General features: G+C 48.7%; 2 long non-coding RNA genes across 2 annotated transcripts in view; one reads left to right on the plus strand and one right to left on the minus strand.

The window, feature by feature from the left end:
* The window catches only part of LOC144505649 (uncharacterized), a 45,193-nt gene extending 26,586 nt beyond the window's left edge, over window positions 1-18,607 (plus strand). The window contains exons 2-3 of the long non-coding RNA XR_013499829.1: window positions 12,813-12,913; window positions 18,155-18,607. This is a non-coding gene — a long non-coding RNA (uncharacterized LOC144505649). The remainder of the gene's footprint in view (window positions 1-12,812; window positions 12,914-18,154) is intronic.
* Window positions 736-26,705, minus strand: part of LOC144505650 (uncharacterized) — a 32,636-nt gene continuing 6,666 nt past the window's right edge. Inside the window, exons 2-3 of the long non-coding RNA XR_013499830.1 lie at window positions 1,668-1,753; window positions 736-868 (exon numbers count right to left, since the gene is read on the minus strand). This is a non-coding gene — a long non-coding RNA (uncharacterized LOC144505650). The remainder of the gene's footprint in view (window positions 869-1,667; window positions 1,754-26,705) is intronic.

The raw sequence follows: 26,705 nt of genomic DNA on the forward strand, positions 1-26,705 counted from the left end.
AAATTTGCTGAGTGTATTCAGGAGGAATTTTTCGTTGAGTATGTGGATGGCCCAACTCGAGAGGAGGCAAAATTTGACCTCCTCTTGGAAGGTCCGCGCCCCTTGCCAAGCTCTTCCAGTACATCTACAACACTGGCATCTACCCAACAATGTGGAAAATTGCCCGGGTATGTCCTGTACACAAAAAGCAGGACAAATCCAACCCGGCTAATTACTGCCCAATCTACTCTCGAACATGGAAAGGATTATGAACAGTGCTATCAAGTGACACTCAAACAGTTCCTGCCCTCAATACAGCCTTGGTTCAGACATGGACAAAAGAGCTGAACTCCAGAAGTGAGGTGAGAATGAGAGAGATAATTACACGGGTAAGATGTGTATAGAGGGATATGGGCTAAACGCGGGCAATTGGGTGGTTTAAAAAAGGGGCGGCATGGACAAGTTGGGCCGAAGGGCCTGTTTCCATGTTGTAAACCTCTATGACTCTATAACCTCTATGACTGCCCTTGACAGCAAGGCACCATTTGACTCAGTGTGGCATCAAGGAGCCTGAACAAAACTGGAGTTAATGGGATTCGGGAAAAACTCTCCACTGGTTGGAGTGATACCCGGCACAAAGGAAGATGGTGGTGGTGGTTGGAGGTCAATCATCTCAGCTCCAGGACATCACTGCAGGAGTTCCTCAGGGTCAGTGGCCTCGGCCCAACCATCCTCAGCTGCTTCATCAATGACCTTCCCTCCATCATAAGGTCAGAAGTGTGTATGTTTCCTGATGACTGCACAATGTTCAGCACCATTCGCGACTCCTCAGACACTGAAGCAGTCCATGTTCAAATGCAACAAGATCTGGACAACATCCAGGCTTGGGCTGGCAAATGACAAATAATATTCACACCACATAAGTGCCAGGCATTGACCATCTCCAACAACAGAGAATCTAATCATCGCCCCTTGTCAATCAATCACATTATCATCACTGAATCCCCCACTATCAACATCCTGGGGGTTACCATTGACCAGAAACTGAACGGGACTCGCCTATAAATACTATGGCTACAAGAGCAGGTCAGAGGCTGAGAATACAATGGTGAGGAACTCTCCTCCTGACACCCAAAGCCAGTCCACCATCTACAAGGCACAAGTCAGGAGTGTGATGGAATACTCCCCACTTGCTTGGATGGGTGCAGCTCCAACAACACTCAAGAAGCTCGACACTAACCAGGACAAAGCAGCTCCGCTTTATTGGTACCCCATCCACAAGCATTCACTCTCTTCACCAGCAATGCACAGTAGCAGCAGTGGGCACCATCTACAGGATGCACTGCAGGAACTGGACTAGTAATTCAGAGACTCAGGGTAATGTTCTGGGGACCCAGGTTCGAATTCCATCGTGGCAGATGGTGAAATTTGAATTCAATAAAAATCTGAAATTAAAAGTCTGAAGGTAATCGTGAAACCATTGTCGATTGTCGTAAAAAACCCATCTGGTTCACTGATGTCCTTTAGGGGAGGAAATCTACCATCCTTACCCGGTCTGGCCTACATGTGACTCCAGAGCCACAGCAATGTGGTTGACTCTCAAACATTCTCAGGCAACTAGGGATGAGCAATAAATGCTGGCCAGCCAGCGATGCCCATATCTCATGAATGAATTTAAAAAAACTCACCAAGGTTCCTTAAGCAGCATCTTCCAAACCCGTAACCACTATCATCTAAAGGACAAGGGGCAGCACATACATGAGAAGACCACCACCTGCAAGTAAATTTTTAAAGTAAAAGAAAATTGTAGTTACCAGACGCAAGTAATGCTAACATTAAGCCTGCACTGAAGTTACTGTGAAATTCCCCTAGTCGCCACACTCGTTCGGGTCAATGCACCCAACCAGCACGTCTTTCAGAATGTGGGAAGAAACCGGAGCACCCGGAGGAAACCCATGCAGACATGGGGAGAACGTACAAACTCCACACAGACAGTGACCCGAGCCGGGAATCGAACCCGGGTCTCTGGCGCTGTGAGGCAGCAACGCTAATCACTGTGCCACCATGCTGCCCCTCTAAGTGATTCAGCATCCTAACTTGGAAATATATCGGCCGTTCCTTCACTGTGGCTGGGAACTCCCTAACAGCACTGTGGGTGTACCTACTGCAGCGGTTCAAGAAGGCGGCTCGCCATCACCCTCTCACGGGATATTAGGAATGAGCAATAAATGTTGGCTTAGCCAGCGACGCCCACATCCTGAAGATGGTTAATAATCAGTTTCAGAAGTGGTTTCACTTACCAAGGTGTCAAATATTGAATTCTAGTGGTGCTGCTTTGAAAGGAGAATCAAAGGGAATGGAAGCAGGAATTTTATGTGCTATAATCTTATTTTTGCCTCTTCGTGCTCAGGTTCTGTGGGTGGGGGGATTGGGGCGGGTGTGAGGGGGGGGGGGGGGTGGGTGAGGGCAGGGGGGGTTCTAATTAGGTAGCCCTCTCCTGCATGAGTTGAGCAGAAGCGCAGAGATTTCAAAGCGAGGAACTCCTTTGATGAAAGGAATTGATCTGTGAGGGTTTAAATATTGCATGATCGACGTTTCACTCCACTTGATCTCCGAACGCTGCTAATTTTGGGATCTGATTTTCAGAGGAGTGCGCGAGTGTACGGGAAGCTTCGATTTTAGCTGTGCCTCGGTAGAATTAGCCCGGCAGAATGTTAATTCTTGTGTTTATGCAGGAGTGAAGTGAAGTGCTTTGAGGTGTTCTCACTGATCAGGCCAGAGCACTTCACTGGCAGTCATCAGCTTTTCAAGTCAAGACTGTTCTATAATCCAACCTAAACAAGACGATATTCGACATGAGTCGAAACCCTATTTAATATCCCTGTTTGTCTGCAACATTTCTCTTTTTCCATACATCAAAGTACCTCCAAGATGTTCTTATACATATTCTTTCAAAATCGAGCTACTTCATACCCCAGGAACAATGTACATGAAGCTGGCAAAGAAAATAATGGCTCAACAATAAGTTTAAGTTTATTTATTAGTTACTGTGAAAATCTCCTGGTCGCCACACTCCGACGCCTGTTCAGGTACACTGATGGAGAATTTAGCACAGCCAATGCACCCAACCAGCACGTCTTTCGGACTGTGGGAGGAAACCCACGCAGACATGGGGTGAACTCCACACAGACAGTCGCCCAAGCCAGAAATCGAACCCGGGTCCCTGGAGCTAAGAAGCAGCAGTGCTAACCCCACTGTGGCACCGTGCCAATGTGGTGAAAATTTACAGAATCACACAGTGCAGAAGAAACCCTTCGGCCCATCGAGTCTGCACCGACCCAATCCCACCCAGGCCCTTTCCCGGCAGCCCCACATATGGCCTCCTTCTGCACTGTAGGGATTCGATGATTCTATGACTGGCCTGGAAAACCCCACGGCCATATTGTGTAGTTTTTTCTTTAGCCACAATGGTTGTGAAGTTAATACGGAATGAGTCACTCAAGGCCACAGTTGAACTCAGTAATTCACACTGAAGACACATTCGATATCACTCTTTGCAGCGTATATCATACCATTTACTGAACTTTAAACACAGTTGATTTGATGTTGACTGCAATGAAAGAAAACTCAACAGGCAGAATATGCACTGGAATCCATTCATGGTAAATCTAACACTCGCCTCCTCAAAGGTAGCACTAGAATTGCTCTCAAGCTTTCAGCTTCTCTCTTCAGTCTCAATAATGCTGGAATCCTGCCAAGAGTTTGTGGAACTCGGCTGGGGGGAGAAATTTCCTCATTCTTTACGAAGCAGAAGAATTTTTAGATATTGATTAACCGTCACTTAGCCATACAGAGCTTGAACATGGCTCATAAGTGAAACATGACACCAAAGCTTTTGATCCCGCACGCGACAGGACAAATACAAGAATTCCAAATTTCAAACGATCACGGCAATTTATAGTACAGGAGAGGAGGGTGCTGATTGGCCAGGAAGTCGACCTTGATTGGCCGAGGTGTTGCCATGGAGAAAGCAGCAGCATAACAGGAATATTCTCAAGCCTTGCATCTTTTTTGAGTCAGCAGGGAGCTTTCGGAGTCTGTAGTTCCCCTTTGCTTTTTCCACGGCAATGTCCCAGCCAATCAGTATCAACTTGCTAACCCATCAGCACCCTTTTCTCCTGAAGTTTTTGATGTGATCTGATTTGATTTATTATTGTCACATGTATTAACATACAGTGAAAAGTATTGTTTCTTGCGCACAATACAGACAAAGCATACCGTTCATAAAGAACGAAAGGAGAGAGTGCAGAATGTAGTGTTACAGTCATAGCTAGGGTATAGAGAAAGATCAGCTTAATGCAAGGTGGGTCCATTCAAAAGTCTGACAGCAGCAGGGAAGAAGCTGTTCTTGAGTCAGTTGGTACGTGACCTCAGACTTTTGTATCTTTTTCCCGATGGAAGAGAGAATATCCAGGGTGCATGGGGTCCTTAATTATGCTGGCTGCTTTGCCGAGGCAGCGGGAAGGGTAGACAGAGTCAATGGATGGGAGGCTGGTTTGCGTGATGGATTCACACAAACACGACATTTTGTCATTCCTTGCAGTCTTGGGCAGAGCAGGAACCATACCAAGCTGTGATCCAACCAGAAAGAATGCTTTCTATGGCGTATCTGTAAAGATTGGTGAGAGTCGTAGCTGACATGCAAATTTCCTTAGTCTTCTGAGAAAGTAGAGGCAGTGGTGGGCTTTCTTAACCAAAGTGTCAGCATGGGGAGACCAGGACAGGTTGTTGGTGATCTGGACACCTAAAAACTTGAAGCTTAAAGTGAAAATTGTTGTGGTAGTTTGAAATTTGGAATTCTTGCATTTGTCCTGGTGAGTGCAAGATGAAAAGCTTCCGCAGCACGTCTCTCTTTTCATTAATATTGATTATTATTAATCAATCAAACAAATAATTGTGCAGGTCCATATTAGCATAAACCTACTCTGTATCATTCAGATATTATAACCATCCATCCATATGCACAGTAACACTTGTTTCCACTACTAATGATGGAAAATGTGTAATTCCCAAGTTAGTTTCCCAAGTTAGCTTATTTCTTTTTCTCCACTATTTCATGGGATGTGGGCATCACTGGTGAAACCAGCAGTTGCTGTTTGTGAACTGAGTGTCTCACTTGGCCATTTCAGAGGGCAGTTGAGAGTCAACCACATTGCTGTGGCTCTGGAGTCACATGTAAGCCAGACCGGGTAAGGATGGCAGATTTCCTTCCCTAAAGGACATTAGTGAACCAGATTGGTTTTTGCAGCAACCGATGATAGTTTCATGGTCATCGTTACTGAGACTAGCTTTTATGTTGCAGATTTATTAATTGAATTTAAATTCCACCAGTTGCCGTGGCGGGATTTGAACCTGTGTCTGCGCGCTCTCCCTGCGGATTCCCCATGAGTGACGCAACACTCAGTGACAGAGCAACTGTCAACTGCTCCCTCCCATGCCGAATTCCTACCCAGATGAGAACATTATTCCCTTGGTTAGTGAAAGCAGAGACATCTCTGTCGAAATGATGGAAAAGATTGCTAATTTCAGCTGTATTGGTACAAAATGCGCACTCAATGGGAATGACATAATTCCCATCATTAGCAATGCAAGTGCTACCATGTGTCTGGATGGGTGGTTGCAGTATCTGGATATTTCAGGGTAGGGCTATGCTAAAATGGATCTTAGATCCTTATTTCACAATTCTTTGCTGCAGTGTGATCTTAGTGTTTTGATTCCTGCATGAAGCTCTGTTACATTTGTATAGAATATTGGTTCAGCCTCAGTCAAAAAACAAAGAACAGTGCAGCACAGAAACAGGCCCTTCGGCCCTCCAAGCCTGCGCCGATCATGATGCCTGCCTAAACTAAAACCATATGCACTTACGGAGTCCGTATCCTTCCATTCCCATCCTATTCATGTATTCGTCTAGTTGCCCCTTAAATGCCGCTATCGTACCTGCTCCCGCCACCTCCCCGGGCAGCGCGTTCCAGACATTCACCACCCTCTATGCAAAAACCTACCTTGCACATCTCCTCTAAACTTTTCCCCATGCACCTTAAACCTATGTCCCCTAGTAATTGACTTTTCTATCCTAGGAAAGAGCATCTGACTATCCACCCTGTCCATGCCACTCATAATCTTGTAAACCTCTATCAGGTCACCCCTCAACCTCCGTTGTTCCAGTGAGAACAAACCAAGTTTATCCAACCTCTCCTCATAGCTAATACCCTCCAGGCCAGACAATATCCCGGTAAACCTCTTCTGTACCCTTTCCAAAGCACCCACATCCTTCTGGTAGTGTGGCGACCAGAATTGTACACAATATTCTAAATGAAGCCTAACTAAGGTTCTGTGGAGCTGCAGCATGACCTGCCAATTTTTACACTCAGTGCCCCAACATGCCGAATGCTTTCTTGACTACCTTATCCACTTGCGTTTCCATTTTCAGTGATTGGTGGACATGTACGCCCAGATCTCTCTGGCTATCGACACTCCTAAGGGTTCTACCATTTACTGTATAATTCCTACACACATTGGACCTTCCAAAATGCATTACCTCACACTTGTCCGGGTTAAACACCACCTGCCATTTCTCCGCCCAAGTCTCCAACCAGTCTATATCTTGCTGTATCCTCTGACATTCCTCTTCACTATCTGCAACTTCACCAATTTTTGTGTCGTATGTGAATTTACTATTCAGACAATCAATTCCTAACCAGTTGGAGTATTGTCATAATTTATTTTTATTCATCCACCAGCTGCCATGGTGTGATTGGAACTACTGTCCCCAGAGAATTTCTCATCAGACCATAAGACAGAGGAGCAGAATTCAGCCACTCAGCCCATTGAATCATGGCTGATATTTTTCTCATCCCCATTCTGCTGCCTTTTCCCCATAACCCCTGATCCCCTTATTAACCAAGAACCTATCTATCTCTGCCTTAAAGACACTCAATGACCTGGCCTCTACAGCCTTCTGCGGCAAAACGTTCCACAGATTCACCACTCTCTGGCTGAAGAAATTTCTCCTCATCTCTGTTTTAAAGTATCGTCCCTTTAGCCTGAGGTTGTGCCCTCTGGTTCTAGTTTTTCCTATGAGTGGAAACATCCTTTCCACATCCACTCTATCCAGGCCTCACAGTATCCTGTAAGTTTCAATAAGATTCCCCCTCATCCTTCTAAACTCCAACGAGTACAGACCCAGAGTCCTCAACCATTTCTCATACATTCCAGGGATCATTCTTGTGAACCTCCTTCGGACCCCCTCCAAGGCCAACACATTCTTCCTTAGATACAGGGCCCAAAACTACTCACAATACTCCAAATGGGGTCTGACCAGAGCCTTATACAGCCTCAGAAGCACATCCCTGCTCTTGTATTCTAGCCCCCTCGACATGAATGCTAACATTACATTTGCCTTCCTAACTGCCGACTGAACCAGCACCTTAACCTTAAGAGAATCTTGAACAATGACTCCCAAGTCCCTTTGTGCTTCTGATTTCCGAAGCATTTCCCATTTAGAAAATAGTCTATGCCTCCATTCCTCCTTCCCCCTCGATATCTGGTTCCCAACCAGTGTGCCGTGGCATCCTGGCATGCGTGAAGACCCACCCAAGAGTGACGCGAAAAAAGATTCAAAATGATTCAAAATCCGTGTAATTAAACTAAAACTAGGCTTCATATTTAGCTTTGCGGTTGGCATCTCCAAGACCCAATGGGCGGGATTTACTCGCTCAACCTGAAACCGTCAAATCCCACCCAAGGTCAACAGGCCTTCCCATTGTCCGTCCCTCCCATTGTCCACCCTCCCATTATCCGCCCCTCCCATTATCCGCCCCTCCCATTGTCCACCCCTCCCATTATCCGCCCCTCCCATTGTCCACCCCTCCCATTATCCGCCCCTCCCATTGTCCACCCTCCCATTATCCGCCCCTCCCATTGTCCACCCCTCCCATTGTCCGCCCCTCCCATTATCCGCCCCTCCCATTGTCCACCCCTCCCATTATCCGCCCCTCCCATTGTCCACCCTCCCATTATCCGCCCCTCCCATTGTCCACCCCTCCCATTGTCCGCCCCTCCCATTATCCGCCCCTCCCATTGTCCGCCCCTCCCATTATCCGCCCCTCCCATTGTCCACCCCTCCCATTATCCGCCCCTCCCATTGTCCACCCCTCCCATTATCCGCCCCTCCCATTGTCCACCCCTCCCATTATCCGCCCCTCCCATTGTCCGTCCCTCCCATTATCCGCCCCTCCCATTGTCCACCCCTCCCATTATCCGCCCCTCCCATTATCCGCCCCTCCCATTGTCCACCCCTCCCATTATCCGCCCCTCCCATTGTCCACCCCTCCCATTATCCGCCCCTCCCATTATCCCCCCCCCATTGTCCACCCCTCCCATTATCCGCCCCTCCCATTGTCCACCCCTCCCATTATCCGCCCCTCCCATTATCCGCCCCTCCCATTGTCCACCCCTCCCATTATCCGCCCCTCCCATTGTCCACCCCTCCCATTATCCGCCCCTCCCATTATCCGCCCCTCCCATTGTCCGCCCCTCCCATTGTCCACCCCTCCCATTATCCGCCCCTCCCATTGTCCGCCCCTCCCATTATCCGCCCCTCCCATTGTCCGTCCCTCCCATTATCCGCCCTTCCCATTGTCCATCCCTCCCACTGTCCGCCCTTCCCACTGTCCGCCTTCCCATTGTCCGTCCCTCCCATTGTCCGTCCCTCCCATTGTCCGCCCTTCCCATTGTTCATCCCTCCCACTGTCCGCCCTTCCCATTGTCCGCCCTTCCCATTGTCCGCCCTTCCCATTGTCCGTCCCTCCCACTGTCCGCCCTTCCCACTGTCCGCCCTTCCCATTGTCCGCCCTTCCCACTGTCCGCCTTCCCATTGTCCGCCCCTCCCACTGTCCGCCCTTCCCACTGTCCGCCCTTCCCATTGTCCGTCCCTCCCATTGTCCGTCCCTCCCACTGTCCGCCCTTCCCATTGTCGGCCCTTCCCATTGTCTGCCCCTCCCATTGTCCATCCCTTGCCTGCTCCGATTCCCGTGGTGGCCGGGGCAGTAAAATTCCAGCTGATGAATCCCGGGCGTCCTGCGCATGTCCCGGTGGGAAAGAGAGGCACAGGCGCGGTTTGGATTTTTTATGTGGTCAGGCCCACGGTCATTGACCAACGGAACTTGCAACTGGTGTGTTACACATGTGACCGTCCATCATACATGAGTGTTATGATGGCGAGCTATCCATCATGCCACGACGCCTGACCTGTGTCAGTCACCGCTCCGGTGGTAGCACTCTCATCTCCGAGTCAGAGATTTGTGGTTTCACAGTTCACTCCGAAGACTTGAATGTTAAAGGAATCAATTTGTCACTCCAACGCAGCACTGAGGGAGTGCTACACTGTTGGAGCCTCTGTCTTGCAGACACGTCCTGTCTGTTCTCCCAGGCGGATGCAAAAGATCTGCCGTTAAAATGTTGAAGAGCAGAAGGGGAGCTCCTCCGAGTCCAGGAGTCAGTATCGGTCCCTAACCAACAGTGGGCGGCATGGTGGCACAGTGGTTAGCACTGCTACCTCACAGCACCAGGGTTCCAGGTTCAATTCCCGGCTTGGGTCACTGTCTGTGTGGAGTTTGCACATTCTCCCCGTGTCTGCGTGGGTTTTCTCCGGGTGCTCCGGTTTCCTCCCACAGTCCAAAGATGTGCGGGTTAGGTGGATTGGCCACGCTAAATTGCCCCTTAGTATCAGGGCGACGCGCTAGGGTAAATGGATGGGGTTATGGGGATAGGGCCTGGTTTGAATTGTGGTCATAAGAACATAAGAAATAGGAGCAGGGTCGGCCATCTAGCCCCTCGAGCCTGCCCCGCCATTCAATAAGATCATGGCTGATCTGACGTGGATCAGTACCACTTACCCGCCTGATCCCCATAACCCTTAATTCCCTTACCGATCAGGAATCCATCCATCCGCGCTTTAAACATATTCAGCGAGGTAGCCTCCACCACCTCAGTGGGCAGAGAATTCCAGAGATTCACCACCCTCTGGGAGAAGAAGTTCCTCCTCAACTCTGTCTTAAACCGACCCCCCTTTATTTTGAGGCTGTGTCCTCTAGTTTTAACTTCCTTACTAAGTGGAAAGAATCTCTCCGCCTCCACCCTATCCAGCCCCCGCATTATCTTATAAGTCTCCATAAGATCCCCCCTCATCCTTCTAAACTCCAACGAGTACAAACCCAATCTCCTCAGCCTCTCCTCATAATCCAAACCCCTCATCTCCGGTATCAACCTGGTGAACCTTCTCTGCACTCCCTCCAATGCCAATATATGGTCGGTGCAGACTCGATGGGGTAAATGGCCTCCTTCTGCACTGTAGGTTTCTCCTTTGCTCCGGTTTACTCCCACACTCCAAAGATGTGCGGGTTACATTGATTGGTCAATGCTAAATTGACCCTTAGTGTCAGGGGGATTAGCAGGGTAAATATGTGGGGTTATGGGAATAGGGCCTGGGTGGGATTGTTGTCGGTGTAGGCTCGATGGGTGAATGGCCTCCTCCTGCACTGTAGGGATTCTGAGTTATTTATTTATCTCTGATAGAGGTTGTCTGGTTATTATCACATTGCTGCTTTCTGGGGCCCCGCTATGCACCAACATGGCTGACATGTTTCCGATATTACAACAGTGACTACACTTCAGAAAGTACGTCAGTGGCTGGATAGAACTTTGGGTTGTGGTGAAAAGTGCTGTGGGAACACAAGTCTCCAATCATCTCACCCAGAGCAGCCCACATATGTGCACTTCCAGCCGTGGTCACTGGATGGCGATAATCCGGTGTGGCAATTTTTGATTTCCTTTCTCATTCCAAGGTACACAGCATTCGAAATAAGGAACGGGATTTTCCAGGAAACTCACAGCCGAGGTGCACCGTCAGCGAGCGGGACTGGAAGGGGTGGGATAGTGTTTGCGGGCTATACAATGTAGGAGCATGGACGCAACAGCTTAACCCCATCTTCCTCTCTAAATGCCACCTGACCTTCTGAGTGTTTCCATTTGTAACACCGATCCAACACCACAGCTAAGAGCCACTAACTGGGTGCAGACCAGAGCCCAGATATTCAGCCGAGTCAGGCCGACTCATTAGGAGCCCTTTAAAAATGGCGGACGAGACCCGACCCTGGGATTCCCTCCCCAATCCCCATTTCTGACTACATTCGCCAGAGCAAGATGGGACAACTGGTGCTCAGCCCATAAGCCGTACTCCCACCCGTTTAGGCCCCATCGTGATGGACAGTTCAAACCTCCCCACAGTTGTAGTGAAGTCAGACTCCTTCTGTAAGTAAACCTGGTTTACAGCCTCTCAGAGGAGTTGTGAACAGTGGGCGGAGTCTTGAGTCATCGACCAAAAAGAAACATCCATTCAACACTCCCACTGAATTCCATTGGCCCTCATACCTTCTCATGCAATTGCCAATCAGGTGCAGCCATTTGTTGTATCAACTTTAGAACATTTTATCCCCTTCAGACATCTTATATAATTAAACACCCTTCTTTTGAAAATATCTTAATTTAAAAATGTTGATACGGTTGTCAGATGGCCTCACTGTGAATACTTGGCTGAGCTCCAAGAATGGAAAAAATGCGCTTAGATCTCAGAATTCAATGTTTATATCCTGCAGAGGGGAGTGAATGTTTTGCTTAACTGACATCTCTGTTACATTATAATAACCTACTATTTCTTTGAATTGTACTTTCATTGCCTGTGTGTTTATTTCCCCTAGATTAAAGAGTCTGAAGTGGATAAAAGCTTATGACGTTGATACTATAAATGGGTGTGGTTGATTGATATCTTTATAACATTGTAAACTAAGCCATTTCCTTCACAGGATCTTGTCAAAGCCTTTGCTTTTACTGCCAGTTTCAGGATTATTTCAAAGGCTTGCCAGGTTTGCCAATGGCTCATTGGTACTGTATATAAAGAATGTTTACAGAGGGTATGGTGGATGCCTGCGGGGGGGGGGGGGGGGGGGGCGGCATGGAAAGGGCATTGGGAATATGTAGGGCATGGGAGATAGAGAGGACATGGTGGTCATGAGGACGTATGAGGGAGGGGAGGGGGAGAGGAGGCAGAGGGGAGCAGAAGGGAGGGGAGAGGGGAGGGGGAGGAAAAGTAGGGAGAGGGGTGGGGGAGGAGCAGGAACAGGAGGGGGAGGGGGAAAGGTAGGGGGAGGAGTGAGGAAGGGGAGGGGTGGGGGGGAGAGGATGGGGAGGGGAGAGGGGAGTGGAGGGGGAGGGTGATGGGAGGGGGGAGAGGATGGGGAAGGGGAGGGAGAGGGTTTGGGGAGGGGAGAAGAGGGTGCTGGGGGAGGAGGATGGGAGGGGGAAGGAGAGGGGAGGGGTGGAGGGGGAGGGGATGGGAGGGGAGGGGTGGAGGAGGGAATGGAGGGGAGGGGGAGGGAAGGGAGGAGATGGGAGAGGGGAGAGGTGGAGGGGGAAATGGAGGGGGAGGGGCAGGGAAGGGAGGGGATGGGTGAGGGGAGGGGTGGAGGGAGAGGGGGTCCCTACTCCCTCCACTTCCCCAAATCCTCCCAGTCCCCCCACCCCACCTCGCTTCCCTCTCCCCACTCTCACCCCACCCCAGCCCAGTCTCTCTTCATGTCGATGTTTTCCTGGCATTCCCCAGCATTTTTAAAATTCCTGATTTCTAACATCTCCAGCATTTTAATTTTTTATCGTTGAAAATGTCGTTTAGAATTTTTAAAAATGTCATGTGGAGAATCCATTTTGTTTTTTGACAGACAAGAAGCCATTTTGGAAGTTGTGAACAGCTTCACCCTCGGCTGCTCGATATCAACATCATTCCAGCGTCTTCAATCATCCCGGGTCAGGAGAGACACAGGTTTGATCTTTAATCCGTGTCACACTCACTGATTTCAGTCGGTCCAGGACGGGGACAGACACAGCTGGCATCAAATGCCCTCTTACCCTTCGACTAATCCTATTAAGATGAAATGAAGTTTACCTGAAATCAAATCTGTGCTCACCAGATTAGTCTTGCTGGAAACTAACTTGAAATTTTAATTATCCTTTCTTGGAATGTGGGTGCCGCTGGCTGGGCCAGAATTTATTGTCCATCCTGAGCTGCCCTTGGACTGAGTGTCACGCTCGGCCATTTCAGGGGGGGCAGTTAAGCCCCACATTGCTGTGGCTCTGGAGTCACACGTAGGCCAGACCGGGTAAGGACAGCAGATTTCCTTCCCTAATTAGTGAACCAGTTGACAACAATTGATAATATGTTTTCATGGACTCCCATCCCCTTCCCTCCCCCATCCCTCCTCCCTCCCACACTGTGACTAGCTTCCAATTCCAGATGTTATTTATTTTTAAATTAATTCACGGGGTGAGGGTGTCGCTGGCTGGGCGAGCAGATTTTTTACCCATGTCTAATTGACCTCGAATTGAAACCAGCTGTCCCGGTGTGTCTTGAAGTCAGATCTCCTGAATATTAGCCTGGGATTACTAGTCCAGGTGGCATGACCACAATGTTAGCATCTCCACTTAAACAAAAACCCCACGGTGCGAATTTCAGCGTGAAGGAGGAAGGGGTTCCTCCGGCCATTGGCGTTAGAAAGGTCCAGCACCACCCAATAGAAACTGAGTAAACCAAAAAGGAAAGACTCGCGTTTATATCTCGCGACCACCAGACATCTCAAAGCGCCTCACCGTCAATGAAGTAAGTATTGAAATGTGGTCACTGTTCCAATGTCGGGAACAGGGGAGCCAAGCAGCAGTTGCGTTAATGATTAAGTAACTTCTTTTAGTGACATTGATCGTGGGAACCAGTACTGACTCCAGGCTAGCTTGGTCATAGAGTCATACAATTCCTACAGTGCAGAAGGAGGCCATTCGGCCCATTGGGTCTGCACCGACGACAATCCCACCCAGGCTCTATCCCCGTAACCATATGCATTTACCCTAGCTAGTCCCCCTGACACTAAGGGGCATTTTAGCACGGCCAACCCACCTAACCTGCACATCTTTAGACTGTGGGAGGAAACCAGAGCACCCGGAGACAACCCACGCAGACACGGGGAGAATGTGAGGACTCCGCACAGACAGTGACCCAAGCCGGGAATCGAACCCTGGTGCTGTGAGGCAGCAGTGCTAGCCACTGTGCCACCCAAAGAGCATCCCACCCAGGCCCTCACCCCTTCCCTATCCCCGTAACCCCACATATTTATCATGGCTAATCTACTTAAGCAAACATCTTTGGACACTAAGGGGCAATTTAGCATGGCCAATCCACCCAACCTGCGCATCTTTGGAGTGTGGGAGGAAATCGGAGCACCCGGAGGAAACCCACACAGACACAGGGAGAATGTGCAAACTCCACGCACACAGTGACCCAAGCCGGGAATCGAATCTGGATCCCTGGCGCTGTGATGCAGCAGTGCTAACCACTGTGCCACCGTGGTTGGTAGAGCATGAGGCTCTTAGTCGCAGGGTTGTGGGTTCATGCCCCATGTTGGGTGCCAGCAACCTGGATCTAGCCAAAAATACTATAATCAGGTCCAGGCAATGGGTAATCAAGGGGGTCGGCCCACCCGACTGTCTGTCCCTCTACCGCGGCTCTTTTCGTGTACCTGGAAAGGGAGTATACAGTGTCCGCAGCTCCCACCTCCGGGCAGAAGCCCCATGCCACTAATCATGTGCTGAGCTCACCTTCAAATCAATCAGGGTGTCTGCATGTGAAGATAGCGTCACGCCAGCAACACAAACAAAGCCAGGCATTGGTGTGGGGCTTGGGGGAGAACTCCCAGGTGAATTGGCAGTCTGGACATTGAGAGGTTGTTTCTACTGGCTGGGGAATCTAGCTCACAGTGGGAGAGTCTCAGGGCAAGGGGTCAACCACTTAGCATTGAGATGAGATACATATTCACTCATGGTTGGAATTTTATACATCAGAGAGTTGCAGACACTCCATTGTTAAATATATTTAGGATGGATGGGCAGATGTTTGGTCCCTCAGGGGAAACCAATGATATAGGAGTGGGCAGGAAAGTGCAGTTGAGTCAGAAGATAAGCCATGGTCAGGTTGAATGGGGAGATTCACCATTATATTTGCTATCGACAGAGGAGAGGAACCAACTAGAGAGCAGGCCATTCTATACTGGGTATTGTGCAATCAGAAAGGAATAATTGGCAATCTAGTTGTGCAAGACCCCTTGGGGATGAGTGAGAATAACATGATGGAATTCTTCATTGAGTTGGAGAGTGATGTAGTTGATTCTGAGGGCCCGGTTTTACCATCGCGTTGCGCCCGTTTTTGGGCGCGAAAACTTGGTAAAGTTGGGCGTGAGGCGAGGAGCGTGATCCGCTCCCGCCTCCGGGCCAGTCCCCCTCTACCAAGGCCCGAAAATGGCCGCGATCGGGACTGCTCCCGAAACGGGTGCGACGGCCATTTAAATGCATTTGCATGTGTTTAAATTGACTTAATGGGCTGCACGCCCAACCTTACCGGCACTTCCCCTTTTACCATCGCATTCGCCCATCCGGAATCAGCACGAAACAGACATGGTCCATGTAAGTCTGATTCGGGCGCTCTGTCAGTGAGGGTTAGTGAGGAGGTAAGTGCCGAGCTCTCTGCTTGAGATTGGTGGGAGGGGGGTGGAGGGGGAAGGTGGGTCCGTTGCCACTCTGCCTGAGATCGGTGGGGGGAGAAGGGGGGAACGTGCCCGCGATCAGTCTGGGTGGCGAGAGGGTGGGGGGATAAGGGGGTCAGTAATGTTGTGGGGGTGGTGCAATGTCTGTGGGGGCCAGGGGGAGGCATTATCCGGCCGGGGAGCGATGTGGCAGGGAAGCAGCATTCTATCATTTTTGTTTCTATGCATGTGTAGTTGGAGGCGCCAATCGGAGCGGCTGTATTTTGGGTGCGTTAAGCCCCACCCGCAGGCTTCTGCAGTGCGATTCAGAATCGCTGATATTTTTTCAGGCAGGGTGCGTGTGGGGGCACCTGAGAACGGGTCTAAAAGTCGAATCTGAAATACTCCCAGTTCCAAGTCCGCCCAGAACTTAGAATCAAAATGGTAAAATAGGGCCCTGAGACTAGGGTCCTGAATCTAAATGAATGAAACTATGATGATGTGAGGTGCGAGTTAGCTATGATGGACTGGGGAACATTACTTGAAGGGATGACGGTGGATAGGCAATGGCAAACATTTAAAGAGCACACGTGTGATCTGCAACAACTGTTCATTCCTTCCTTCTTCCAGTCAGATTTCCTTTTGTCAGGATGTCACCTTACTCCTAGAATCATAGAATCCTACAGCGCAGAAAGAGTCCATTCGGCCCATCGAGTCTGCACCAACCACAATCCCACCCAGGTCCTATCTCCATAACCCCATGCATTTACCGTAGCTAGTTCCCCCTGTCACTAAGGGGCAATTTAGCATGGCTAATCCACCTAACCAGCACATCTTTGGATTGTGGGAGGAAACCGGAGCACCCGGAGGAAACCCACGCAGACACGGGGAGAATCTGCAAACTCCGCACAGACAGTGATCCAAGCCGGGAATTGAACCCGGGTCCCTGGTGCTGTGAGGCAGCAGTGCTAACCACTGTGCCACCGTGCTGCCCATCATAGCTTACGAATTTCAGGCAAACTACAAATTACTTCTGCTAAGATTTTTTAAATACAGCTCTGATATTGTTCATTCTCTCTGTTGCTGAGTTTTGCTTTATTTCCATCGATTTGATATCATATATTGTCCTATTTACGATCAATACCGATGCAATTTCCAGGATATTGATTCAATCCGTGTTTTGTTGATGACAGGGAGTCTAAAACTAGAGGGCATAGATTTAAGGTGAGAGGGGAGAGATACAAAAGTGTCCAGAGGGGCAATTGTTTCACACAGAGAGTGGTGAGTGTCTGGAACAAGCTGCCAGAGGCAGTAGTAGAAGTGGGTACAATTTTGTCTTTTAAAAAACATTTAGACAGTAACATGGGTAAGATGGGTATAGAGGGATATGGGCCAAATGTGGGCAATTGGGACTAGCTTAGTGGTTAAAAAAAGGGTAGCATGGACAAGTTGGGCCGAAGGGTCTGTTTCCATGCTGCAAACCTCTATGACTATGAACTGTTGGGAAGCGGCATAGGGCAGTGTTAGATGGACTTTGCCCAGTCCAGTACATTATTAACACTAACTATGTACATAAGTCTGTCTGGCAACTCTCTGGGGGTTGAGGGGGGAGATGGTGGCACAGTGGCAATGTCACAACCCCAGGCTAATGCTCTGGGGACATGGGTTCAAATCCCACCACGGCAGCTGGTGGAAATCAAATTCAATTAATAAAGTCTGGAATTGAAAGCAAATCTGAGAACTATAAAATCCCTACAATGCAGAAAGAGGCCATTCTGCCCATGGAGTCTGTACCGACTCTCCGAAAGTGCACCTCCCCAATCCTTCTTCCCTATCCCCATAACCCCGTGCATTTAGCATGGTCAATCCACCTAACCCGCACATCTTTGGAGGGATGGAGGAAACCGGAGTACCCCGAGAAAACCCACACAGACACGGGGGAGAACGTGCAGACTCCGCACAGACAGTGACCGGAGGCTGGAATTGAACCTGGGTCCCTGGCGCTGTGAGGCAGCAGTGCTAACCACTGTGCCACCGTGCTGCCCTTGATGATGGGCATGAATGTTGTGGTAAAAACCTATCTGGTTCACCAGTGTCTGCTGTCCTTACCTGGTTTGGTCTACATGTGACTCCAGACCTACAGCAATGTGGTTGACTCTTAACTACCCTTTGAGCCATTCAGTTCAAGGACAATTGGGGGTGGGCAACAAATGTGGCCTTTGCCAGTGATGCCTACATTCCATGAAAGAATAAAGAAGAAAGGATTATACAGTGGAACCCCGATTTAACGTGCCCCGATTTAGCGCGACTTCAGATATAACGCGGTTAATCATTGGACCCTTTTTTTCCGCTCATGATTGGCAAATTTAGCGTGACCCCGATTTAGCGCGACCCCGCTTTTTTCATGATAACATTTTATGGACCCCAACCATCGCGTTAGAACGGGGCCGCACTGTATTATGCTATCAATCACTCACACTTCACTCCTTCCCATCCAGAAAAAAGCTAAGCTATCTCGCCGTGGGGGAGCACTTCAGCAGTCACGGGCATTCAGCCTTGGATCTTCAGGTGAGCGTTCTCCAAGGCGGCCTTCACGACACACGACAGCGCAGAGTCGCTGAGCAGAAACTGATAGCCAAGTTCCGCACACATGAGGACGGCCTAAACCGGGATGTTGGATTTATGTCACATTATCAGTAACCCCCACAGCTTTCCCCCTGATCTTGCAGAATCTTACTAGCTGTTCCGTCTGGAGACAATACACATCTCTTTAACCTGTGTTTAATGTTCCCTCCACCCACATTATCTGTACCTTTAAGACCTGGCTGGCTGTAGAGATTTGCATTCTAATTAGTATTCTGTAACTTGATTTCTCTGTCTCTGTGCACTGTTGGAGAACAGATATCCACTCCATCTGACGAAGGGGCAGCGCTCCGAAAGCTTATGGTATTTGCTACCAAATAAACCTGTTGGACTTTAACCTGGTGTTGTGAGACTTCTTACTGTGCTTACCCCAGTCCAACGCCGGCATCTCCACATCAGTAAAAGAAGATCCAGGGAGTTGGTGTCCACTCACTGCTGTATCCCTTAGCAAAGTCTCCTTTTGTCAGGATGTCACCTTACCCTGTGAGGATTTGCTAAATTTAGCTCTGAATTGAATGGTTTAGTTTCTTAGTTGCTGAGTTGTGTTGTGTATCTATCGATTTGATATACATTGTTCCATTTATGATTAATACTGTTCCAGGACATTGATTCAATCTCTGTTTTGTTGATGACTAGCTATTGGGAAGCGGCATGGGGGCAATGTTATATGGACTTAGGCAAATCATATACATTATTAACACTAACTATGTATGTACATGTAATAAGTCTGTGGAGGCAGAAGTCCCTTCACCAAAATCCCTTTATTTACAACTTAAAAGTAAAGTTTATTTATTAGCCACAAGTAAGGCTTCGATTAACACTGCAATGAAGTTACTGTGAAATTCCTAGAGCCGCCACAGTCCTAGAACAAGAACAAAGAACAAAGAACAATACAGCACAGGAACAGGCCCTTCGGCCCTCCAAGCCCGCGCCGCTCCCCGGTCCAGGATTGAATCCTGAATCCAGGATCCCCGCTCAATTTTCCAGCCTATCTACATCCTAATATCCTATCCACCGAGCTGTCCCTCACAGCTACGATGCTTTGTTCATCACAACCTATTAACTCACCCCCACCCCCCCATTCCAGACCATGTGATCTCCAGGGAGAGGCGAAAACCCAGAGTGAAAACCCCAGGGCCAATATGGGGAAAAAAAATCTGGGAAATTCCTCTCCGACCCCCTGAGGCGATCGAAACGAGTCCAGGAGATCACACTGGCCCTGATCGGAAAATGCTTCTCAACCCTAGTCATTTCCACTTCCACGAACACCATATGAATTCCCTGCCCCCGAGACAGGTTCCCAACTATCCGCAGTCTCGCTCTGTACTGGCACCAGCAAGATGATCATAGAATGAAGCCTTGAAACGAGAAACAAGGAACAATTAGCCCGCGCCGCTCCCTGGTCCAAACTAGACCACTCTTTTGTATCCCTCCATTCCCACTCCGTTCATATAGCTGTCTAGATAAGTCTTAAACGTTCCCAGTGTGTCCGCCTCCACCACCTTGCCCGGCAACACATTCCAGGCCCCCACGACCCTCTGTGTAAAATATGTCCTTCTGATATCTGTGTTAAACCTCCCCCCCTTCACCTTGAACCTATGACCCCTCGTGAACGTCACCACCGACCCGGGGAAAAGCTTCCCACCGTTCACCCTATCTATGCCTTTCATAATTTTATACACCTCTATTAAGTCTCCCCTCATCCTCCGTCTTTCCAAGGAGAACAACCCCAGTTTCCCCAATCTCTCCTCATAACCAAGCCCCTCCATACCAGGCAACATCCTGGTAAACCTCCTCTGTACTCTCTCCAAAGCCTCCACGTCCTTCTGGTAGTGTGGCGACCAGAACTGGACGCAGTATTCCAAATGCGGCCGAACCAACGTTCTATACATCTGCAACATCAGACCCCAACTCTTATACTCTATGCCCCGTCCTATAAAGGCAAGCATGCCATATGCCTTCTTCACCACCTTCTCCACCTGTGACGTCACCTTCAAAGATCTGTGGACTTACACACCCAGGTCCCTCTGCGTCTCTACGCCCTTTATGGTTCTTCCATTTATCGTGTAGCTCCTCCCTACATTATTCCCACCAAAATGCATCACTTCACATTTATCAGGATTGAACTCCATCTGCCATTTCCTTGCCCAAATTTCCAGCCTATCTATATCCTTCTGTAGCCTCTGACAATGTTCCTCACTATCTGCTCAATCCTGCTCAATCCTCCAGCACAGTTTTCAGAATGTCGGAGGAAACCGGAGCACCCGGAGGAAACCCACGCGGACACGGGGAGAATGTGCAAACTCTGCAAACACCGTGACCCAAGCCCAGGTTGAACCCAGGTCCCTGGCGCTGTGGAGAAGCAGTGCTAACCACTGTGCTACCGTGCCGCCCCAATTCTAACAATGCACGACAGCGTGCTATCAGTTAGCAGGCTACCTCCGGGGGGTGCCAGAGAAACTGACACTCCTGGTTAAATACAAAGAAAACACCCCTTGATTGGCCCATCGATTGCGTCCTTAATCAAGTACTTCATACTCCAATAGGGCCAACCTCAATGGCCTGATCGAAGTCATGACAGTAAATCCCTCTGGCAGATCATCTGAGGGGAGAAGGTGGCATCGTGGTAATGTCACAAACCCAGGCTTATATTCTGGGGGCATGTGTTCAAATCCCACCAATGCGGCTGGTGGAATTTAAATTCAATTAAAAAGTCTGGAATTAAAAGCTAATCTTGATGGTGAACATGAATCAGCTGTTGTTAAAAACCCATCTGGTTCACTAATGTCCTCCAGGGAAGGAAATTTGCCGTCCTTACCTGGTCTGGCCTATATGTGACTCCAGAGCCAGTGGTTAACTCTCAACTGTCCTCTGAAATGGCCCAGCGAGACACACAGTTCAAGGATTATTAACGATGGGGAACAAATGCTGGCTTTGCCAGAGACGCCCAAATCCCATGAGAGGTTAAATAAATAAAAAATGTCCTTCAGAATTATTTTCTTTTCCAGAAATAGCCCTGTGCAGCCAAAATTGTATAGCAGAACTTATATTTGGGGCAACATGGTGGCACAGTGGTTAGCATTGCTGCCTCACAGCTTCAGGGTTCTGGGTTCAATTCCAGCCTCGGATCACAAAGAACAAAGAACAAAGAAAATTACAGCACAGGAACAGGCCCTTCGGCCCTTCAAGCCTGCACCCACCATGCTGCCCGACTTAACTAAAATCCCCTACCCTTCCGGGGACCATATCCCTCTATTCCCATCTCATTCATGTACTTGTCAAGATGCCCCTTAAAAGTCACTGCCGTATCCGCTTCCACTACTTCCCCCGGCAGCGAGTTCCAGGCATCCACCACTCTCTGTGTAAAAAATCTGCCTCGTACATCTCCTTTAAACCTTGCCCCTCGCACCTTGAACCTGTGCCCCCGAGTAATTGACTCTTCCACCCTGGGAAAAAGCTTCTGACTATCCACTCTGTCCATGCCTTTCATAATCTTGTAGACTTCTATCAGGTCTCCCTTCAACCTCCACCGTTCCAGTGAGAACAAATCGAGTTTCTCCAACCTCTCCTCATAACTAATGCCCTCCATACCAGGCAACATCCTGGTAAATCTTTTCTGTACCCTCTCCAAAGCCTCCACATCCTTCTGGTAGTGTAGCGACCAGAATTGAACACTATATTCCAAGTGCGGCCTCACTAATGTTCTATAAAGCCTCAACATGACTTACCAATTTTTAAACTCAATACCCCGGCCGATGAAGGCAAGCATGCCGTATGCCTTCTTGACTACCTTCTGCACCTGCATTGCCACTTTCAGTGACCTGTGTACCTGTACACCCACTTCCCTTTGCCTATCAACACTCCTAAGGGCTCTGCCATTTAATGCATATTTCCTATCTGTATTAGACCTTCCAAAATGCATTGCCTCACATTTGTCCGGATTAAACTCCATCTGCCATCTCTCCGCCCAAGTCTCCAACTGATCTATATCCTGCTGTATCCTCTGATGGTCCTCATCACTATTGGAAAATCCACCAACCTTTGTGTCGTCCGCAAACTTACTAATCAATCCAGTTACATTTTCCTCCAAGTCATTTATATATATTACAAACAGCAAAGGTCCCAGCACTGATCCCTGAGGAACACCACTTGTCACAGCCCTCCATTCAGAAACGCACCCTTCCACTGCTACCCTCTGTCTTCTTTGACCGAGCCAGTTTTGTATCCACCTTGCCAGTTCACCTCTGATCCCATGCGGCTTCACCTTCTGCACCAGTCTGCCATGAGGGTCCTTGTCAAAGGCCTTACTGAAGTCCAGGTAGACAACATCCACTGCCCTACCCTCATCAATCATCTTCGCCACTTCCTCGAAAAACTCGATCAAGTTCGTGAGACACGACCTCCCCTTCACAAAACCATGTTGCCTCTCACTAATACGTCCACATATTTCCAAGTGGGAATAAATCCTGTCTCGAAGAATCCTCTCCAACAATTTCCCTACCACTGATGCAAGGCTCACCGGCCTGTAATTACCTGGATTATTCTTGCTACCCATAAGACCATAAGACATAGGAGCAGAATTAAGCCACTCAGCCTATCGAGTCTGCTCCGCCATTCAGTCATGGCTGATATTTATCTCATCCCCATTCTCCTGCCTTTTCCCCATAACCCCTGATCCCCTTATTAATCAAGAATCTATCTATCTCTGCCTTAAAGACACTCAATGACCTGGCCTCCACAGCCTTCTCCGTCAAAGAGTTCCACAGATTCACCACTCTCTGGCTGAAGAAATTCCTCCTCATCTTTGTTTTAAAGGATCATCCCTTTAGCCAGAGGCTGTGCTCTCTGGTTCTAGTTTTTCCTACTAGTGGAAACATCCTCTCCACGTCCACTCTATCCAGGCCTCGCAGTATCCTGTGTCAATAAGTTTCAATAAGATCCCCCCTCATCCTTCTAAACTCCAATGAGTCCAAACCCAGAGTCCTCAACCGTTCCTCATATGACAAGCTCTTCATTCCACGGATCATTCTTGTGAACGTCCTTTGGGCCCTTTCCTGTCTGTGTGGAGTTTGCACGTTCTCTCCATGTCTGCATGGGTTTCCTCCGGGTGCTCCGGTTTCCTCCCACAGTCCAAAGATGTGGGGTTAGGTTGATTGGCCATGCTAAATTACCCTTTAGTGTCAGGGGGACCAGCAGAGTAGATACATAGGGTGACATGGATAGGGCCTGGGTGGGATTGTTGTCGTTGCAGGCTTGATGGGCCGAATGGCCTCCTTCTGCACCAGGGAGATTCTATGATGTCTGTGAATTATTTTAAACCATTTGGATGTGAATACAGCTGGAGTTTCCTGTCAAATTAATCGGTGAGTCTCTATTGTTGGGCTTGCACTGATGGGTGAATGGCCTAATCTTGAATCTAGATCCAAAGTTGTGGATTTTGCATTTAAAAAGTTAAAGTTTATTTATTCGTGTCACAAGTAGGCTTACATTAACACTGCAATGAAGCTACTTTGAAAATCCCCGAGTCACCACACTCCGGCACCTGTTCGGGTACACTGAGGGAGAATTTAGCACGGCCAATGCACCTAACCAGCACCTTTCAGACTGTGGGAGGAAATTGGAGCACCCGGAGGCAACCCATGCAGACACAGGGAGACCCGTGGTGGTGGCATCATGCTGGAGGTGGCATCGTGTAAATGGCGCACACTGCTGCCACTGCCCATCGGTGGTGGAGGAAGTGAATGTTGGAGGTGTTGGAAGGGGCACTGATCAAACGGGCTGGGTGAGAGTTGAGCTTCTTGAGCGTTATTCGAGCTGCACTCATCCAGGCTAGTGTTACATCAGAATATATTGAAAAAAGATCAGTTTAGAAAACAAAATAGAACGTTGATTGGAATTCTTCGATACCTTGTCTCATTTCCGAGATTTGAGAGAATCAAACTGCATTTCTCTCAGCCACGGACATTAATGCATCTGCTACTATTTTTAAATATTATGGGGTGAAGCTTGAATTTAATGTCAACATTCTAAAGGTGAGATTGACATCCTACACTATTCGCACGAATCCCAGTGATCAGGACATATGATCAGGACATACCAGCCATTGGATGATCACAAAGCAGTATTTCTGAATTTGAGGCTGCGTCATTAAGATCCTCGCTGCCTGGCAGACAATACAACGCATCCACACTCCTTCACCTGGGCAGCATGGTGGCACGGTGGTGAGCACTGCTGCCTCACAGCGCCAGGGAACCGGGTTCGATTCCCAGCTTGGGTCACTGTCTGTGCGGAGTCTGCACATTCTCCCCGTGTCTGCGTGGGTTTCCTCCGGGTGCTCCGGTTTCCTCCCACACTCCAAAGATATGTAGGTTAAGTAGATTGGCCATGATAAATTACCCCTTAGTGTCCAAACGCGAACACTGCCACATTCTAGAACCAGGGGGCACAACCTCAGACTAAAGGGACGATTCTTTAAAACAGAGATGAGGAGGAATTTCTTCAGCCAGAGAGTGGTGAATCTGTGGGACTCTTTGCCGCAGAAGGCTGTGGAGGTCAGGTCATTGAATGTCTTTAAGACAGAGATAGATAGGTTCTTGATTAATAAGAGGATCAAGGGTTATGGGGAAAAGGCAGGAGAATGGGGATGAGAAAAATATCAGCCATGATTGAATGGCGGAGCAGACTCGATGGGCCGAGTGGCCTAATTCTGCTCCTATGTCTTATGGTCTTATGGTCTTATTCCTCAGAAGAGGTGAACATTGGGCAGTCAGAAAATAAGGTTCAATCTTTACCCTCAGCACTGACATTCCACTGGAAATGCTTCATTACCCAGACAGTTTAACATTGGGAATGAGGAAGTGTTTTGTGGGGCAGAGCAAAGGGAAGGTCACTTGGCTTCAGAAGTGGCAGCAAAGAGCTGGAGTGGGATTTTCCAGCCACGCCGCCCCAAGACTGGAAATTCCCACCCGGGCTTAACGGATCTTTGAATGGTCCACCGAATTTTCTGTCCTACCCGCTACGATTCCTGCAGTGGGTGGTGGGACAGGAAATTTCCAGCCCTGCTGTCACTTAATGTTGCAGGTCGATATAGGCTGGGTGCATATCTGTGGACATGGAGCTTTCTGGAATGTATTTGGACCTGGAGTCTGGAATCCCAGTGATCAGTGATGGCTTTGTTTCAGTGTAAGTGCTTTGATCCACAATTGGCCCCAGATTCCAGGTGTATGTCTGGTTTCTCATTACCTCACCGGGACTGGGTGCACGCGTCACCAGCGATATAGCCTATCAGGGAAGGCGGCTAAGAAAGTCAGGTGGGGTGGGGTGAGGTGCTGGGAGCCACGTCGCACATCATGAGTGCAGCAGGAAGGTGAGCTGTTTAAAATGTTCGATACACTTGCCAAATTGTTGGGAGTGCAGGGAACATACGGAGCACCCACATCCTCAAACACTGCATGATGGCCCATCATTGGGACCATCCCAATGTGCTCCCGGCTGGTCTTCCACCATCGACTCTCCGTAAACCTGAGGTCATCCAAACTCTGCCTTAACATGCACTGTTCCTCGAGAAAGTTTGTTAAAGACTAGAGGTTGCTTTTATTAGAATGGGAGCACACACCGCAACAACCAGAGCTTCGGGTCTGCAAACTTCAAAATGAAATGCAAGAGCCAACATCCATAGGATGAAGTTGAGACACTTTTTAAAATTCATTCGTGGGACATGGGTGTCGCTGGCTAGGCCAACATTTATTGCCCATCCCTAGTTGTCCTTGAGAAGGTGGTGGTGAGCTGCCTTCTTGAATCGCTGCAGTCCACATGCTGTGGGTTGACCCACAATGCCATTAGGGAGGGAATTCCAGGATTTTGACCCAGCGACTGTGAAGGAACGGCGATATATTTCCAAGTCAGGATGGTGAGCGGCTTGGAGGGAGACTTGCAGGTGGTGGTGTCCCCATGTATCTGCTGTCCTTGTCCTTGTAGGTGGAAGTGGTTGTGGGTTTGGCAAATCAATCCCCTCACCTTTCTGCTTAATAACTTACCTCGATATGTAGAAAATAAAATAAAATCTTGTACCCTGGTGTCACATTTGAAAGCATCACTTTGATAAGACAAAGCATAACTGAACACCAATGAGCATGCAGCACCTTTCAAAAAAAGTTTGCTTTATTTTCTTTAGTAAACTTTCTTGGGCAACTTTCAGATAAAGCTTGGCACAACATCGTGGGCCGAAGGGCCTGTTCTGTGCTGTACTGTTCTAACTGTGATTAATCTTTAATTCTGCTCAGAAAGTGCGTAATCGAACAGGTACCAGATTACATTCTGTTCCAGTCAGTTAGATGCTGAGTCATATTAAACAAAGCTGTACGTCTTGGCGACATGAGATCGTTTCCCTCAAACCAGTGCTTATAT

This window comes from Mustelus asterias, chromosome 16 (genome assembly GCF_964213995.1).
Source record: "Mustelus asterias chromosome 16, sMusAst1.hap1.1, whole genome shotgun sequence".
Classification (NCBI taxonomy): Eukaryota; Metazoa; Chordata; class Chondrichthyes; order Carcharhiniformes; family Triakidae; genus Mustelus; species Mustelus asterias.